We start from the raw sequence: 6,289 nt of genomic DNA, 5'->3' as shown, positions 1-6,289 counted from the left end.
AGGAGCTCCAAGGCTAAGCTGACCCCCAATTCCCCCAGTGCCTCCCCTGATGTGGCCTCAATTTCTCCGCCCCACTTTCTGCCCTTCAAGCGCTGCTGGTGGCGGAGCCTTCAAGGACGCCACAGCCAAAAATAATCGGGCCCCGACCTACCTCCGGAAATTGGGGCAGCCCCGCCCAGCCACCTGGCACCCAGGAGGTAATTAGTGCATGTGGCAAATTAGGGTAATTAGGTCTGCGGGAACTGAACCTCGGGTCCAGGTTTGGTGCTCAGAGGGGCCTCAAGCACTGCCTCCTCCCATCCCCAACTCACTCTGGTCCTAGGTCCTCAAATCCGTAACCCAGTGCTGGCGACCCCAACTCCCTGACCCTTTCTTGCCTGGGCCTGAGGGAGCCTGGCTCCGTTGCTTCATGGGGGGTTGTTTGTTGAATGAATTAACTTTGGCCGTGGGCGGAAGTCAAGTTCTGAATTTAAGGCAGGGTCTCCTTCAAGTGATGCAAAATCACCAATAGTATTGAGTCATCAAACTCTCCTTTGCCTGACCCCCATGGGTCCACTCTGTGCTGGAAGGTGACAAACTCTAGGGAAACATCAACCCTGGTCTCAACCCTTGAGGAACACTCAGGCTGGAGGAGTCAAAGCTGCACACAGGCACTCGCAGGGGTCAGGGCCGGGCCAGAAAGAGGGAAGAGGGCTGGAGAAGGTCTAGAGGTAGAGGAGAGAGAGCTTCTGGGGGAGGAGAGCATTGAAGGTGAGGCTTTGAGGGATGAATAGGAGTTTGCAAACAGGCTAATGTCTGGAGGTTGGCCCAACCAGCTATAGCTTGGGGAATGAGGAGAAGGAAGAGGGAGGTAGCTGGAGGGGGCACCTGAGGGGCTGGGAGCTAAAGATTTAGAGGATGTCATGCCAGGTTGGACCCATTTCTGTCCTTGAGAGTTCAGGCCTGGTTGCAGTCCTCTAACTTCTGAAAAAGAAAAGAGTAAGAAGAGGCCGGGCGCGGTGGCTCACGCCTGTAATCCCAGCACTTTGGGAGGCCGAGGCGGGCGGATCACAAGGTCAGGAGATCGAGACCACGGTGAAACCCCGTCTCTACTAAAAATACAAAAAATTAGCCGGGCGCGGTTGTGGGCGCCTGTAGTCCCAGCTACTCGGGAGGCTGAGGCAGGAGAATGGCGTGAACCCGGGAGGCGGAGCTTGCAGTGAGCCGAGATCGCGCCACTGCACTCCAGCCTGGGCGACAGAGCAAGACTCTGTCTCAAAAAAAAAAAAAAAAAAAAAAGAGTAAGAAGTTGGTTCAGGATCAAAACCACATACTAAAAATAAACAGGATGTTTACAATAGCAAGCATTTATTAAGCACCTACAATCACGTTCTCTTCACATAGCAACTCTTTGGAGGCCAGGTGCAGTAGCTTACATCTGTTATCCCAGCCCTTTGAGAGGCTGAGGCAGGCAGATCACTTGAATCCAGGAGTTGGAGACCAGCCTGGGCAGCATAGTGACACCCCGTCTCTACAAAAAATACAAAAATTAGTCAGGTGTAGTGGTGTGCACCTGTAGTCCCAGCCACTCAGGAGTCTGAGGTGGGAGGATTGCTTGAACCCAGAAAGTTGAGGCTGCAGTGAGCCATGATTGAGCCACTGTACTACAGCCTAGAACAGAGTGAGGCCCTGTCTCAACAAAAGGGGCTGGGCGTGGTGGATCACACCTGTAATCCCAACAGTTTGGGAGGCCAAGGCGGGTGGATTGCTTGAGTCCAGGAGTTGGAGACCAGCCTGGCCAACATGGTAAAACCCTTGTTCCTACTAAAAATACAAAAATTAGCTGGGTATGGTGGCGTGCACCTGTAATCCCAGCTACTAGGGAGGCCGAGGCAGGAGAATCGCTTGAACCCGGAAGGCAGAGATTGCAGCAAACTGAGATCGCAGCACTGCACTCCAGCCTGGGTGACAGAGCAAGATTCTGTCTCAAAAAAAAAAAAGAAAAAGAAAAAGAAAAGAAAAAGAAAGAATTCATTAGATCCCTACAGTAAACCTCAGAAGTGAACACAATTCATATGCCCATTTTATGGATGGGGAACCTGAGGCACAAAGAAGAAAAAGTGACTTCTTCAGGGTGGCACTGCTGGTAAGCAGCAGGGCTGGGATTCTGGGATTCACTCCCTGGCTCACGTGATTCTGAAAGCCACCAAGTCGAAAGCTGGAACCTGGGGATCTCCTACTTCTGAAAGTGCTCATAGAAAGCTGTCACAGGGGCCAAGCGCGGTAGCTCACGCCTGTAATCCCAGCACTTTGGGAGGCTGAGGCTGGCGGATCATGAAGTCAGGAGATTGAGACCATCCTGGCCAACATGGTGAAATCCCGTCTCTACTAAAAAAAAAATACAAAAATTAGCTGGGCGTGGTGGCAAGTGCCTGTAATCCCAGCTACTCAGGAGGCTGAGGAAGGAGAATAGCTTGAATCCAGGAATTGGAGGTTGCAGTGAGCCGAGATCGCGCCACTGCACTCCAGCCTGGAGACAGAGTGAGACTCCGTCTCAAAAAAAAAAAAGGAAAGCTGTCACAGGTCGGGCTTGTTCTAGGTGCCGGACAAATCCATGTAAGAGGTGAATAGTAACCAAATCATGCTATAAACAGACCTGAAGTAGTCACCAAGACCTTCACTGGGAGGTGGGCACCCAGCTTTGGGGAAGAGAGGCTGGACTGTCCCTGCTCTGGTGGCACAGAAAACCTCTGGAGAGGAGAGACAGTTTAGCCTCACTCCAAATGCTGGGTCAGATCTAACTAGGCAGAGACCAGAGCCTGAGTCATAAAAGCCATTCTGCAAATGCAGTTTTCTTAGTGCTGAATGAGCTGTTCGGGCTCCCGCTTGGTTTCCCCTTTAAGACAGGAAGTTCATTCTTCCACACCATTTCTCAGTCCCAAAGGAAAGTTACTTTCCTAGTTAGCCACCTTGGGGTGGTGGCCTCTGCCTGCCCTGCAAGGACATCCCAAGTCCCTTTCTTCCTTCCTTCCCTTTTTTTTTTTTTCTTTTTTGAGACAGAGTCTCCCTCTGTCACCCAGGCTGGAGTACAGTGACCTGATCTCAGCTCAATTGTACCTCTGCCTCCTGGGTTCAAGTAATTCTCCTGCCTCAGCCTCCCGAGTAGCTGGGATTACAGGTGTGCACCACCATGCCCGGCTAATTTTTGTATTTTTAATAGAGACGGGGTTTCACCATGTTTTGGCCAGGCTGGTCCGAAACTCCTGACCTCAGGTGATCTGCCTGCCTCAGCCTCTTAAAGTGCTGGGATTACAGCAATCCTCCAGCCTCAGCCTCCCAAAGTGCTGGGATGACACTCATGAGCCCAGTGCCTTTCCGTGACTCTTATGTTACCTGTTTATTATATGACCAGGTCTGGGTGCTCTTCTAGGGCTGGCCCATCCATCCTGAAGCCTCAGTCTGGCCCAGTACAAGAGTGACTGTTCATCCCAGCAGGGAAACTGAGGCACTGACTCAGTTTCCCCAGCTGCAGCAAAGACTGGCAGGGCCTCTGTCTACGAACCTAATGGAAGGCACCCCAGAGGACAGCTGCTGATATTGACTGAATCCTTCATGTTCCTCCCTCTACTAGAAGCCCTGCAAGCATCAGCCCATTTTCCAGGTGAGAAAACTGAGGCCCACACTGAGGAAGCCACTGCCTCAGGGTAGACTTGGCTAATCCAAATTCAGGTTGGGGCTGCTCAAGGCCAGCTCTGTCCCAGCCCCTGTTGCTTTCTGCCCACACAAAGGGCAAAGCCTGCCTGGGTCCCCCGCCCAGCTGCCCCTGTAGAAGAGCCACATGGCCCCAGTTCTGCACTCGGCAAGCTCTAAACAGCTTCCAGAAGCCTCGGCCATGCCAGCACCTTTCCCAGATACTTTTTTATTTTTTCCATTATTTTGTTGGTAATAAGGAGAAGTCATTTTTTGTGCAGAACAGACGGTATTTTCTTTGCTCCCCACAATGTTCAAGCATTTCGTGGCTTCCAGCCTGAGAACACAGCCAAATCCTTCCCTTGTGCAGATGCCTCATGAAGTTAGAAGCAGCCCGGGAAACCGAGTCTGTGCCTCAGTTTCCCCTGTGAGATGAATAATCGCTCTTGTGCTGGGTCAGACTGGGGCTTCAGGATGGATGGGCCAGCCCTAGAGGAGCACCCAGACCTGGTCATGTAATAAACAGGTAACATAAGAGTCACAGAAAGGGTTTGGGTTTGCCCCTGTCATCCCAGCACTTTGGGAGGCTGAGGTGGGAGGATCACTTGAGCTCAGGAGTTTGAGACCAGCCTGGGCAACATAGTGAGACCTTGTCTCTAAAAATAAACTTTAAAAAAGAAAAGAAAGAAAGAGTCACAGGGATTGGGACAGGGGAGGGAAAGATCCCTTCCAAGGCCAGGGTAGTCCGAGAGGCTTCCTGGAGGAGGAGACAGGGTGGTGGCGCTGAGCCTGGAAGGACAAGGTGGAAGACATGCCTGCAGAGAGGGCATTCCAGGTGGACGGAACAGTTTGGGCAAAGGCCTGGACGGGGGGAAAGACTCAGATCTTGGTCCAGGAGTCAATCTCCAAAGACAATCTGACCTGGAATTCACCTAAAGGTAATTCAAATGTAACTACCAGCTCAGATATACTATTCTTCTTAGAAGGAAACAGAAATAAAGGAACAGGGAAAGGAGACAGGAGCAGAGGTCTTGGAGATGAAAAGCAAAAGCCTCTCTGAAGTTGTCAAAAAACAGCCAGGTGCAGTGGCTCATGTCTGTAATCCCAGCACTTTAGGAGGCCGAAGGGGGCCGGATCACTTGAGGTGAGGAGTTCGAGACCAGACTGGGCAACATGGTGAAACCCCATCTTTATTAAAAATACAAAAATCAGCCAGGTGTGGTGGCATGAACCTGTAGTCCCAGCTACTCGGGAGGCTGAGGCAGGAGAATCACTTGAATCTGGGAGGCAGAGGCTGCAGTAAGCTGAGATTGTGCCACTGTACTCCAGCCTGGGCAACAGAGTGAGACTTTGTCTCAAAAAAAAAGAAAGGGAAAAAAAAGAAAAACTCAAATGTAAGGTCAGAGCTTTAGGGCGCCACAGGCCTTGATTCCAGGGAGCTCCGGGCCTCTGCCCATGAATGAACCAACAGCACTGTGTGATTTTGGAGAAGGTGCCAGAGAGGGGCTGGCACCAGGATTGACAAGTGGGACCCATGGGCTTGGGGCTGGGGAGGTGGATCTCAGCTCAACTCCGGAAGGACGCTCTCCTGGTGAGTGTGGGAAGGGGGTGCTACCTGTGACCAGAGGTGACAAACCCAGGCCAGTGGAGGCTGAGGGGATACAACCATGTGTTGGAGACATTCCCTCAATCTTTGGATCCTGGAAACCTCAAACAACAGCAATGATCACCGTAATCCCACCATTGTGGGCTTTTTTACCATCGTCTTGGGAGGGACAGAGGTGGACAGACGTCCCTGCTCAGGGATGGGGCGGTCAGGAGGACAGACAGGAAGGTTTCTCTCTTTGTCTTGCTTCCCGTTCCCTCCCAAAGTTGATCTCTTCCGTTTCCTGGCAACACCCATTGAGCACTTACTGTATGCAGACCCTAGGACCCACTGCCCCCTCCCCAACTTCACTGGGCCACCCATGTCAGCCCGGGAGGGACCTGACCTCCCTCACAGGCCCAAAGTTATGACTTCAGGTAGTGGGGAGAGAGGCAGCTGTCCCCTGAGAAGGTGACAGGAGGGTGAGAGGTCACATAGCAGTCCACATCGCAGTCCGTACAACTCCCTCCATCTACTTCCTATCTCTCCGCCTGTCTCCCCCGTGTCTCTGTTTCTGGGTCTCTTTATCATCCCAGATGTCCCTCTCCGTCTGTCTCTCTGTCCTCACCCTCTGCTCCCAACTCCGACCCCCCGCAACCCCCCCCAGTCCCCCTCCACTGCCCTAGCCCCCTCCCCCAATCCTCCCTCTCTTCCCCAGTCCCGGCCCCCGCTCCTCCCCCGTGTCCCCTCCCCCCTACCCCTCCCGCTGCAAAAAGCCAGCAGGGGGCGCAGCGGGGCGGCCTTGGCGGCCCGGGGAGGCGGGGCGGGCGGCGGCCGCGTCGGGACCGGCCGCGATGGGACCGGAGGCGGCGCGGGCGGCGGCGGCGGCGGCGCAGACAAAGGCGCGGGCGGCGCGGAGGGCGGCGCGGAGGGCGCGGGCCCGGGAGCCAGGGAGCGAGCGGGGCGCCCGGCAGCGCGGAGTCAGCGCCGCGGGGGCCGCACCCGACCCGCGCCTGGACACTCGCGGGGCGCCGA

At 54.0% G+C, this 6,289-nt stretch overlaps 1 protein-coding gene and 1 long non-coding RNA gene across 2 annotated transcripts in view; one reads left to right on the top strand and one right to left on the bottom strand.

Moving 5' to 3' along the window:
- Positions 1-456: 456 nt before the first annotated feature.
- The window catches only part of LOC112613160, a 7,087-nt gene continuing 1,254 nt past the window's right edge, over positions 457-6,289 (bottom strand). The window contains exons 2-3 of the long non-coding RNA XR_003116925.1: positions 1,363-1,510; positions 457-963 (exon numbers count right to left, since the gene is read on the bottom strand). This is a non-coding gene — a long non-coding RNA (uncharacterized LOC112613160). The remainder of the gene's footprint in view (positions 964-1,362; positions 1,511-6,289) is intronic.
- Positions 6,130-6,289, top strand: part of HOMER3 (homer scaffold protein 3) — a 12,223-nt gene continuing 12,063 nt past the window's right edge. Inside the window, exon 1 of the mRNA XM_025368423.1 lies at positions 6,130-6,156. The gene's annotated coding sequence lies outside the window, so the exon portion shown is untranslated. The remainder of the gene's footprint in view (positions 6,157-6,289) is intronic.

Source organism: Theropithecus gelada, chromosome 19 (genome assembly GCF_003255815.1).
Source record: "Theropithecus gelada isolate Dixy chromosome 19, Tgel_1.0, whole genome shotgun sequence".
NCBI classification, from domain to species: domain Eukaryota; kingdom Metazoa; phylum Chordata; class Mammalia; order Primates; family Cercopithecidae; genus Theropithecus; species Theropithecus gelada.
The sequence above is the reverse complement of the archived record's forward strand: the minus strand, read 5'-3'. Positions and strand labels throughout refer to the sequence as shown.